Source organism: Zonotrichia leucophrys, chromosome Z, assembly GCF_028769735.1.
Source record: "Zonotrichia leucophrys gambelii isolate GWCS_2022_RI chromosome Z, RI_Zleu_2.0, whole genome shotgun sequence".
NCBI classification, from domain to species: Eukaryota; Metazoa; Chordata; class Aves; order Passeriformes; family Passerellidae; genus Zonotrichia; species Zonotrichia leucophrys.
Genome location: NC_088200.1, coordinates 17110523 through 17123746, shown reverse-complemented (window position 1 = coordinate 17123746; position 13224 = coordinate 17110523).

Genomic DNA, 13224 nt, shown 5'->3' with positions numbered 1-13224 from the left:
TTTATACTTTTCCACGTATTTATAAAATCCTATACGTTCTGAGAAGATTTATTTATCATAGTGAAGAATTCAACTGCTTTTGGGGTTACATTTTGGGCAGATCAGATTTTCAATGCTTTCTTTGGTACTCTATGGCCCTTTCTAAATTACCACCTGTAATTTTTCTTGTGCTGGAAATACAAATTTATACAGAAAACTCTGATATGAAGCTTCTTTTATAGCTACACAAATCTTTCATATTCTGCTATTTAAATTTCATTAAAGAAAGGATAGAGTTCACATTACATTCTTATGTTGATATTTCAACTTTTCAACTATTACAAGCATCTTCTGATTTTACATAATTTAACAAAGCATTGATTTTATCATTATGCATTTGTTCTGAAATATCTTATGTATATGAGGGCTTGAAACCACTGGTTCAATATTAACCATAAAGAAAAAGCTTTATTGTGTCAAAATCCTACTCATAATATGAATCAGATTTCCACAACTCTGTAACATTAATAACTGCTTTCAATGCATCCAACTGGCACAGCTTTGGGGCATGTATACATTACCAGTCTCTGATCAAAGTATAGGGCAAAGTATTTTTATTACATCATTGGGATTCTGATCTACCACCCTTTATTGCAAATAAATTTAACTTTATCAAATAATTGTAGCATAAATCTGAACCACGTTTTATGAATCAGAATCAGGCTCACTTCTACAACAGGATGATACTGTCCTTTGCAGATTGTTTCATATTATTTGCTTCAAAGGCTTGAGCTAGTAATTTCTCACGTGCTCCACAGAACTGTACTTCAGTGTAATCTTCCTTTTTCACTGTCCTATTAGATATTTTTCTCTATTTATCTGTACAATAGAAAATTAGCTAGACTATATGCTGTAACTATTTCTTAATAGGGAAATATAAATCAGTGGCTTCCTGGCTTTTGAACTCATGCAAGTGGAGAAGTACAACTTACTGAACTTAAAATGTCACACAAAGTCATTTCCTGACTTATTGGAATGCGTATGGTCTATTACTAGTATCAGCCAAAAGCAGGCTTTCCTTCTAGTGTTTAATTTTGTGTCAATGTTTTAATTTTTTGGGTGTGTTTAATTTTTATATTAATCTTCATTGTGCATACAGAAGTGCAGAAGTACTCAGCTATCAGATGAAATCAAATTTTGTGACCTCTTTGAAGGTTTGTATACATCGTAGACTTTTATCTAGCAAAAATTGCAATGCTTGATATTGACTTTGATATAAAATTTGTGGAGTGTGTTTTAGTCTAGCCACTTCAAGATCTCTCATTTACTGATGTAAATAATTCTAGGCCCAATTTAGATAATTTGACATAGAAGCATCCCATTAATTTAGAAAAGCATTAATTTAGAAAAACATTGGTTATTTAGGGTCATATGTTTAAATTTATAAGAAAAAGATAATTTGAATAATTCTGTCACCATTATCTCTAGGTTAATTTTGCATGTGCTTCTGATCAGTCTTTCGTTGTCTTGCTTCATTTGCAAGTATTTGTTCTTGCAAAATCTTCTACATCTCTTTGTTAGCTGGGCTACGGTTACATATCAGTGCTATTTCCCAGCTAGTTTTTAAAATCACTGGGGGTGGTTTGAAATTTCTGGTGTCAGATATGCTGAAGCCTGACTGTTAACACATAGCTTAAATGTGTTCTAGTGTTCTAGTGACAAAAATAGAATTGGAGAAATAGAGAGGGAGGAGGGGCAGGAAGTACCCTCAGTGTTTTCTTGAGTAGTAAGAGTAAAATATTTATAGAGCAGGTGTACATACTTCTGCTTTAACAGTGTATACACTAAATACTGTGACTATTTCTTAACAAGGAAAAATAAATCAGTGTCGTCCTGGCTTAGATGACCCCTATGCGATACATTAGGTAGAGATGGCTGACAGATGAATTAAACCCATTAGTATCTCTTCATTCATATTGTTTTTCTATTAGTCTCTTTCTTGGCACAGTTTTGGTCCATACCAGCTAATATGTTTGAAAGACAGGCAGCACAAAACAGGGAGGAGTAGTTGGTAGACAAGTTGTTTATGCTGTAATTCAAAGGGACTAGGAAGGGCTGGAGAATGGAGCTAACAGAACGCTCATAAAATTCAACAAAGAGAAATGAAAAGCCTTGCACCTGGGGAGGAACAACCTCAGGCACCTCAGCAAATACTGCGGGCTGACCTGTTCTTTGCAGGGCTGCTAAGAAAGCCCTAGCAGGCTGTCTTGGCGGACAAGAAGTAGACCATGAGCCAGCAAAATATTGTCATGGTGAAAGTGGCCAGCAGTGTGCTGTCAGAGCATCACCAGCAGTGTGAGAGAGATCATCTTTCTTTTCTGCTCAGCAGAGGAGGGCTATGAAGCTGATTAATGAGCAGGAGTATGTCTCATGAGGAAAGCCTGAGGGACAGGGGACCTTTTGGATAAAAGAAGGCTTGGCAGGAGATCTTATTACTACCCAACGAGAAGGTATAAAGAAGACGGCGCAAGACTTTTCTCACTGACTAGAGACAATAAGCAAAATGACGTAATGAAATTCCATTGGAAGACAAGAAATCTACTGTTATTTTTGTTGCAAGCATCATTAAATTCTGACACAAGTTCCCCAGAGAGGTTTTAGAATCTCAGTTCTTGGAGCTATTAAAAACATGACTAGACACAGCCCTGACAAACTTGCTCTTGCTGACCTTGCTTGAGCAGGGTTTTGGGGCTAGATAACATCTCATGAGGTCTACTTTCAACAATGTGATTCTGTGAAGTACAGTTTAGGGAAGTGTCAGCGATGAAGAGAGATGGGGAGACTCTGAGATGGTCAAATAAATCCAAATATATTGTGGAGTACAATTGCTTATATTCTATTTTAGGAAGACCAGTAATGTTTTACTACAATGATTGGGTTAATCATTACATAAACAAACTTATACATTTTACATCTCTTGCTTGCAGAGTTTGATGTAATTTTCCTTTTCTCGTAACTCAGTCTGATTTAATCTTCTTGCAATCTTGATTTAATTCTCAAAGTTCTGTTTGCTCTTGCCAAGGCATCCTATTATCAAATCTCTTATGCTGGCCAGGTCCAAAGTCCATAATTTGTCTTGTGTGTCCCAATAGGGAAGTATAACAGATCCTCCCAATGGGCTGTGTGTATGAAACTGCACTACATTAGGCTCTTTTATCTCTCTGTAGTCCTTTACTAGTATGCATTTGCTATATCCAGTACATCCCTATGCATGTAAATGCAACATCCCAGGTCAGGAAATTAATGCAATAAAATTATCAACCTGGAGGGCAGTAGTGCAGTAAAAAGCACTTATCACTAATGAATGTCTCAGCCTCTCCCCAGAATCCCTGGAAAACTGCTTGGCAGAAAAGAATCTGGAGGTGCTGGTTGACATCTGCCTGGACATGAACCAGCAGTATGTCCAGTGCAGAAATACTGTGTCCAGCAGTATTTCTTTCCAGCAGGAAAATGATATTAAAAAAAAAATTTCTGTCCAGCAGGACCAGGGTGGTGACAATCCCTTGTACTCAGCCCTGGTGAAGCCATACCTCGAATTCTGTGTTCAATTTTGGGCCTCTCATGGCACAAGGGACACTGAGGTGTTGGAAAGAGTCCAGGGAATGGCAATGGAGCTGGTGAAGAGAACACAAGTCTGATAGGAGCAGCTGAAGGACCTGAGGGTGTTTAGCCTGGAACAAAGGAGGTTCCTTTGCGGGGACCTTGTCACACTCCTCAACAGTCTGAGAGAAGGTTGTAGCCAGATGGGAGTCAGATTCTTCTCCAAGGTAACAGGCTATGGAACAATAGGAAATGGTCTCAGATTTTGTTCTTGGAAAGGGTTGTCAAGCATGAACAGGCTTGTCATATGATTGGCTCACCATTACCAGGACTATTTCAAAGACAAAGAGATGTGGCTCTGAGGAACATGATTTAGTGGCAAACTGGACAATGTTGGGTCAGATTCAGTCTTAAAGGTCTTTTAAAACCTAAACAATTCCATGATTCAATATTGGGGCTTTTTGTTGTTTGATTTTGTTGGGTTTTTTTCCAACCTGCTTTTGCTTGTTATAATTTACAATATATAATGACATTACTGCTGCAGTTGGGTAACAAAGAAACTTTCAGAGTGCAAAAATCTTTCTTACTTTGTCTGTTGTTGCCAAGCCACTTTCCATGGTATTTGAAAAGTCTTGGCAGTCAGGTGAAGTCCCAGGTAACTGGAAAAGAGAAACATTCGTACCCATTATTAAAAAGGGTAGAAAAGAGGATCCTGGGAACTCTGATCTGTCTGTCTCGGTGCCTGGGAAGATCATAAACAGAACCTCCTAGAAATTCTGCTAAGGCACACAGAGGACAAGAAGGTGATTCCAGATAGCCGGTAGGGCTTCACTGAGGGCAAGTCCTGCCTCAGCAATCTTGTTGACTTCTATGAGAGGGTCACTCTATCAGTGGACAAGGGAAATGCTACAGATGTCATTTTTCTCGACTTCTGTAAGGTCTTTGATATAGCTCCCCACAACACCCTTCTTTGTAATTGGAGAGATATGGATTTGAAGAGTGAATTGTTAGATGGATAAGAAAGGGTTTGGATGATCTCATTTATGGCTCAGAATCCTGAGGGACACCACCTGACAAGTGGTGTCCCTCAGGAACCACTGTTATTTAAGATCTTCATCAATGACGCAGACATTGAGTGTGCCCTCAGCAAGTTTGCAGGTGACATCAAGCTGAGTGGTGCAGCTGACACTCCTGAGGGATGAGATGTCATCCAGAGGGACCTGGACAAGCTCGAGCAGTGGCCCATGGGAATCCCATGAGGTTTAACAAGGCCAAGCTCAGGTGCTGCCCCTGGGTCAGGGCAATCCCTGGTGCCAGCCCAGGCTGGGCATGAACAGATGGAGAGCAGCCCTGCCCAGAAGGGCCTGGGGGTGCTGTGGGTGAGAGCTGGACATGAGCCAGCCATGGGCACTGCCAGCCCAGAGAGCCAAGTGTGTCCTGGGCTGCACCCAGAGCCCCTGGGCAGCAGGGCAGGGAGGGGATTCTGCCCCTCTGCCCCGCTCTGCTGAGACCCCACCTGCAGAGCTGCCTCCAGCCCCAGGGTCCCGGCACAGGAAGGACATGGAGCTGCTGCAGAGAGGCCAGAGGAGGCACCAAGGTGATCAGAGAGATGGAGCACCTCTCTCTGAGGTGCTGTGAGGGAAGGCTGAGAGAATGGGGATTGTTCATCCTGAAGAAGAGAAAGACTAGGTGTCATGACCTGCAGAGGAATTATAAAAGAAAGACCTCATAAAATCAGGCCTGCTCTGTTAAATCAGTGGCTGGCCTGTCATTTCTTCTAACTGCAGCTAGTACTTTGCTAGTTTCCATGGGGAAATAATCCTGGTGGAAAACAACTAGCACCTGCATAAATATTAAATCCGTCCAATGAGAATTAGTGAAGAAATATGTAAATAATTTAAGAATAGAAAGATTTGATGGACAAGTAAAAAACTTTTTGCTAACCAACAGAGTAATTGGCAAGAAAGCTATTAACCAATTAAAGTTGCACATGAAGTCTGTAAAACTGTATAAAAAGAGTTGTGTGAATAAGGAATAGGCTTTTCCTGCACGAAGAAAATGGAGTCTTGCATGTTTTATTTTGAAAATTAGGGACAACCTAATTGTGAGCTTCTAGTACCTGAAGGGAGCTCACATTAAAGATGAGAGGGACTATTTGCAAGGGCATGGAGTGACATGACAGGGGCGAATGGCTTCAAACTGAAATGAGGTAGGTTTAGATTGGATATTAGGAAGAAATTCCTTACCATGAGTGTGGTGAGACATTGGAATAGATTGTCCAGAGAAGTTGTGGAAATCCCATCTCTGGAAGTTTTCAAAGCCAAGTTGGATGGAACATTGAGCATCCTGATCTAGTGGAAAATGTCCCTGCCCATGGCAATGCAGTTGGAGCTAGATGATCTTTAAGGACCCTTGCAATCCAAATCATTCTATGATTCTAATTGGACAAAACCAGAAAAGAATAATTGGGCTATTGTCTAGCATTACAGATTTTTTTTAAATCCAACAAAAATAGGAAACTAATCTTTATATGTTTTTTCTAAGAATTATCATCTTTAATTCCATATAATAATTTTTAATCCCAATGGTAAGTAATACAGAAACCACTTCCTGTGGACAGCAGCTATATGGTGCAGTGTCACTGAAACCCTCTTGAACTGTTTGGGGGTAGATGCTGATATACGCCACTATTCACAAGTTTGGGACAGAGTCTCTTTTCTTTCCTATGTTGTACTCAGGGCATGCAGATAGTGTTCTGGATTGTGTTAATCTTAAAGGTGGGAAAAAAAATTAGAATACATTCAGAAAGCAGTAAAAGGATTCTATTTTAATTTTAGAATTTTTTTTCATTGTCAATAATAGGAATGAGAGCTGATTGAATGATAAGTAAGTAACTTAGATTTGGAGCATTTTTTTGCCATGACTACAAACGTCAATTAACTGGAAAACAGAGCAATACAATAAATCTAAAAATTCTACTTATACTGTACTTGAAAATCTCTAGAGGATAAACACCTCTTCAGTCTTGACTGAATGAATTTTTAGCTCATCTAGCTGTTCACTCCTGAAATAAATATATATGCATTTTATTATGTTTTTCTGCAGCATATGAAGCAATACAAAATATGGTCACTAGAGGCTAGGCTAGGTAATATTTACTAAAATGTTTTATTTAACTACTAACAAACTATTTATTAGTTGTTATTATTATAACTAAATTTTTACCTTTGGAATACAGAGGTAATCAAAGAAAACCAGAAACTAGTTTCTAGAAACTAGAAATCAAAGAAAACTATATCAGGTTTTCAGATTATTTCCTTGATATGAATGTTTATTTGTTCTGTGTTATTCTGGTTTGCTTAAATGACATTAATTTTTCTCTGTTGTTATGTTTTAGTGGGTTTTTTTTTATTTTATAAGTGTTCACACAGCTAAATTTGAAATAATTTAATTATATTCCATTTCTTGGTTTAGATTTATTCAGGTATTCAATTATGTGATGTTATTCTTTCCTAAATTTCTTATCTGAATGCTGCAGTCTTTTCTTTTGTCCCTCTCATTCTTCCATATTTTTTAATCCATTTTATCCTTTAACTAAGAAATATGCAAGATAAAACTTACTTCCTTGAAAAACAATTTGCAGTAATACACAGTAAAAACATGACTTTGTTTTTCAGACCTTCCTGCTTTATTATATTCATAAATTCTCAGTTTTTAACTCACACTCTGGTTTTTAAACTTAATCATAAGACACCACACAGGTACTTAGCATATTTACTTGAAATAGCAAGTTATATGTGATTATATCACTGTCAGTCCTCAATAGCATTAATTTACTACTGTGACACTAAGAATCCCTGGAGCTTCACATCCTAAGAATTTCCCCTTTTCTCTGATAGATAACACATTCCATATGGAACTGTGCTTAAGATTTATGAAATCAAGCTGGTATCAACAAATAAACCTTTCTGAATTTTTCATTTTACAGGAATTAAAGAGATATTGTTCATGCTGTCTCCAATACTAACTAGGATTTCTTTGGTCTTAAGTCAGATATTTTCAGCCAAATCACTTCAGTGATGATAAAGAGTTACCTGCCTTTCTCATACTGATAGTGAAGCCCTGGAAAAAGTTAAAGATAGAATCTAAAATGTTAAGCTTTGTGCTTTCCCAGATCAACTGCACCTGCCTAAGCAGTATCATAAATTATATAATTGTTAGATGTGATGATGTTTAGTAATTAAATGTGATTATTATATAACCATAAGAAGAATAAGGAGAAACTATGTTGGAAATTCAGAGAGGGGCTAAATTTATGTATACAATAGAACAACATAAGTTTAATAATTAACATGAAAGTTATATAAAGATAGAGTATAAAAACCTGATCATTTCGGACGTATGGTCGGAGTCAGATTTGGGTTGAATATACCCCTGACACCCAGAGCTCTTAATAAAAAGCACCGCATATAATCCCCGTGATTATGTGGTTTTGAACGCTAACAATACAATCAATGGAAATTTTCATTATACTGGACTAGGAAAAGTCTCCATTCTCTTTAAGGGCTTACGGTGTGACGCAGGAAAAACACAAAGAGAGCAAAATACTTGTGATTTTTTTTTTCTTTAGTGAACCTCAAATGTGTTAAGCATTTTCCTAGCACTGAAGCAAACACAAAATCCAGCAAATTTTCTGAAGGAGAATTACTTTCAAACACTGAAAAAACTATATTCTAAAATATCTACAGATGTTGGAGCACTGTGAGATATGTTATCTTAATAGAACAGAATAGCTATATTGTACAGATTATCTTAATATAATAGAATTGGTATTGTCTGAGCACCAGTCCATCCTTCAGTGCCTTTTTAGAAAGGGACTGCATGAATCAGGCAATAAAACAGGAATACAACAAATAATGAGACTCTACAGAACAGTAGAGTCAATAATTAGAGGGTAGTCACTAATTTTTTTTCTCCTAATTTTTCTACTCCTTCTCAATGTAGTCCTGAAGTCCTCAATGTATTCTCCATTAATGTTTACCTTACAAGGCTTTTTGATTTGTTATTCATTTAGTAATGAATGCTAATTGATATTGATCTCAATGCCTTGTTTATTATCAATTTCTGGTGAACATATTATTCTAAGCTGATATAACTGAAGTGAATTGTGGTCCCAAATGCAGAATTCATAGAAATAGCAAAGTCTGAAGAAACGTTTCTGCTTTGAAGTACATTGAAATTAAGAAAGATTTGTTTAGAAAGCACAGATAAAGAAGAGGAATGGAATACCTACAAAGAGATGGTCAGAATAGGACCTATGACAGATAAATAAATAACAAGAGGAGACATCACAGACAGATTTAACTGGAAATCAACTCCTATCCTTCCTTGTCTACAGTGCTGGATCTGTCTAGGATCAGAGTCATATAGAGGGAAGAAGAGATACTTCCTTGCTCTTTTTGTAGCTTTGCAATTTCTTAGCAAAACTAACAGAGTTAGAAATAAAAACTGCAAAGCTGCACTTTACATTGAAGTAGAAAACCCCCTCATGTCCTGGTTTTAGTTGTGATGGAGTGTCGCAGACAATTTTTTAATGAAAAATCCTTTCCTTAGGATTTTTCCTCCTGAGAAGCTAAGAGGCCTCAGGAACAAAATGTAAACATTGATTATCTGCTGCTGTGGAATGCAACAAGTGGATCTGTGATTGGCCCGTGTTGGATGTTTGCAATTAATGGCCAATCACAGCCCAGCTGGCTCAGACAGAGAGCCAAGACACAAACCTTTGTTATCATTCTCTGCTATTCTATTCTTAGCTAGCCTTCTGGTGAAATCTTTTCTTCTATTCTTTTAGTGTAGTTTTAATGTAATACATATCATAAATAATAAATCAGGCCTTCTGAAACATGGAGTCAGATCCTCGTCTCTTCTCTCATCCAAGAACCCCTGTGAACACAGTCACAATGGAATTGATTCTCTTCCCAGTAGCTTGTCCAGTGCTGTGCTGTGTACTGAATGTAGAAACATGTTGAGAACACACTGATGTTTTGGCTTTTCCTAAGCAGTGTTTTCTCTGAGTCAGGGACTTGTCAGTATCTCATGCTCTGCTGGCAAGGGCCTGCACAAGAACCTGGGAGGAATCACAGCTGGGACAGGTGACCTGAGTGAGCCAAAGGGATATTTCAACACCATAAAATGTCATAAACTGGTTTATATGGTAAACCATAGCAGCAGCTAGTAGGGAGAGGATGAGTTCTGCTTTGACACTTGCTGGGCAATGGTCCAATGGTGGTGAGTAACTACATTATGCATTTCTCTGGGTTTTATTCATCTGTCTTTCTCCTTTTCATTACAGTTGTTATTTTTATTATTATTTTGCTATGACTACTATCAAAATTTTCTTTTATTTATTTTGTCTAGTTTCAATTATCAAACTATTCTTATCTCAATCCATGAGTTTTATTTATGCTTCTCAATCTCCTTCCCACCTCACCAAGGGAAACCTTGAAGGGGAAGCACTAGCAACTGCCTGGTACTTAAGTTGCTGGCTGGGACTAAAGCATGACAATATGAAAAAGTGCGTAAAGATTATTTATTAAATGATATCCAGTAGAAATGCATGAGCTCCTCTGTCATTCTGATTTGCTGCATCATTGTTGGAATCTGTCTCCTGCAGGTCCTTGTAATTGCAAGTTTCCATTCCTCTGCATTGTCTGTCCTCCTTTCCATGTATGTTCTATACCGCCCCCTCTCTCTGTGTCATTGAAGGAATCTTGCTGTTTTGTGCATACTGTGGGTTCCCTACAGACTGCATTTGAAACCATAAACTCTAACTCCTTCTCAGCTATGCAGTTTGTATTATAAGGAAAATCTTTGAAAACTGAACACTGAATAAATTGTCTGGAGACTTTGTTGTCTAGACACAACTGAGAAGAGACTACAGTCAGACAACATGGCATATTCATTTGTGCTATGTAAATTAGGGTCATTTTACAATTATAGCAACTTGATTGATATCATACTAGAAACACAGTTATATATCTGTGCTACTTGGACCATATTGAGAAGTTCTAGGACAGAATGGTGAAAACAATTCTGGTCCAGTGCCAGAGGCGGCCAGGGTAATAAAAGCAAGTCCTTTGGAGATTGGTAACTAAAATGGAAAAGAAAAGAATATATTTACTGAGCAGTAATGGAATGCTTTCTAATAACACTCAGATTGAAATATTGCAAAGTCTTAAGGAGTAAGGCAAATGATACATCTGTGTGAATAGGAAAATATTATTTTCTCCAGCAATAAAAGGAATGATAGAATGGTTTTTTACTGTTGCCAGAAAATTTATACTGACAAGTATACCCACATAACTCATTGCGTGACAAAGACCATTTCCTTGTCTTGTCAAAGAAAATCATCATTTTAATTTAGGATGAGTTGTACTTTAGTAGCTGGGATAGACTTCACAGATCACAGATCTGAGTAATGAAACTGATTAAAAAAATCAGCTAAGATATTACTTTAACCATTACCTGATTAGAACAACTTAGCCCTTTATCAGGGTTGCTGGCATCTTGAGGGAGTCATTCTTCATGAACTGACTAATTTTAAGAAAATAACATACCTTCCATAATACCAAGACTTAAAGTTTGAATATGCTTGAAGGTGTCCACCTTGTTTCAACATACTAAGGGGAAAAAAATTAATTCTGTCATCCTGTGCTCTCATAGAATTATTCTAGAAAGTTATGGTCCTTCTGGAGATATTTTAATCTCTCATTTTATTTGAATCATACAAAGCATGTCATTATTTTAAAAAAATCCTCAAGGAGTCTTACTTTATTAAGTAGAAAAGGGCTAAGTCCTAACATGTTATGACATGATATGTAAAAAAGGAACTTTCTTAATCTCTTTCACCTAGGTGAAAGTGTGGTGTGAAATTTTTTCCACAGTTACTAAGAAGATTTTTCAAATACATTAATGTCAAAAGGCAGTGTAGAAATAACATAGGCCTGTTACATGATGAGGGTGGTCACCTCCCAAAAATGGGACATGGACAAGGCAGAGATATTTAAGTATTTTTGGACCAAGGGGGTCTTAGTGCCCTGAACTGGAGGACCATTACTGTGAGAATGATCAACTCCCAGTGGACCTTGAACTTGTGCAGGATCTGCTGTTGCAGCCTGATCGCTACAGATCCATGGGGCCTGATGGGATTCATCCAAACATCCTCAGCTAGCTGGCTGTTGTTATTACGTCTTGATAATTTTTGAGCAGAATCTGGAGAGGTCCCAGGTAGCTGGAACCTGGTGAGCATTGTCCTGGTTTTCAAGAAGGGCAAGAAGGAGGGCCCTGAAAACTACAGGCCTGTCAGTCTGTTGCTGTTTAGGAATGGTACTCCCCAATTCAGTGGCCCCATTGAGACTCCTAAACCACACATTGCTCTCCCACTCCCTCTTCTCCTTCCCATTGCCCTTCCCCTTCTTCTTCCTGCTCTGGCAGGATAGAGTTGAGAATCTACAGCACAAAAGGTGAAGATTATGGGTTAAGATAATAACAGATTACTAGAAAGAGCAATGAGATAAGAAAACAAACAGTAACAGCAACCATACCAAAAGTATACAAAGGAGAGAGAGATTCACATGCATAAATGCTCACTGAAGACTATGACACAATGAACAACGACAGACAGCTTTCTCTCTCCACTACATTTGGGTTTTTTTACAACTGGAAGTCACACCCTTCTTCTCCAAAGCCAAAAAGTTCCTCCACTTCAACCTCCCCACAATGACATTATGTGGTATAGAATAACATACCGTCCTGACCACAGTCCCAGACCCCCTCACAGCTACTGCAAGAAATTAACTGTGTTCTGGCCAAAACCAGGACACAGTCTCACTTCTGTTCCCAGTAAAATAATGAAAAAGATTATTCTGGATGGATGTATTGAAAAACACTTGGAGGACAACATAGTCATCATTCACAACCAGCACAGCTTAATGAGGGGAAAAGCCCTGCTTATCAAATCTGATTTCCTCCTACAGCAGGGTAAAAGTTGATCAAGGGAAGCCCGCTGATATAATCTTTCTGGATCTTGCCAAAGCCTTCTAGACTGTCCCTCCCAGGATCCTTTTGCACAAAATGTCCAGCCTACAGCTGTCTAAGAGTCTTACATGATGGCTGAGCAACTCACTCACAGGTTGGGCACAAAGGGTTACAGTGAATGACATCTGACTGGTGACCGGTCACTAGTGGGGTTCCACAAGGCTTCATCCTCAGACCTGTGCTCTTCAGCATCTTTGTTAATGACTTGGAGGGAGGACTTGAAGGAACATTAAGTATGACAAGGACTAAATTGGAAGGAGCTGTCAACTTGCTGGAGGACAGGGAGGCCCCTGCAGGGAGACCTTGGCAAATTAGAGAGATGGGCAATCAGCAACTGTATGGATATTAAAATGGGCAAGTGACACATTCTGTGCCTTGGATGGGGCAACCCTCAATGTACAGGCTGAGGAATGAGATACTGGAGAGCAGCATCACAGAAAGAGACCAAGACCAGGGAGTCCTGGTCCCTGGCAAGTTGAACTTGAGCCAGCAGTGCCCTGGAAGCCAGGAGGGTCAGCCTGTCCTGGGGCATCAGGCAGAGCATTGCCA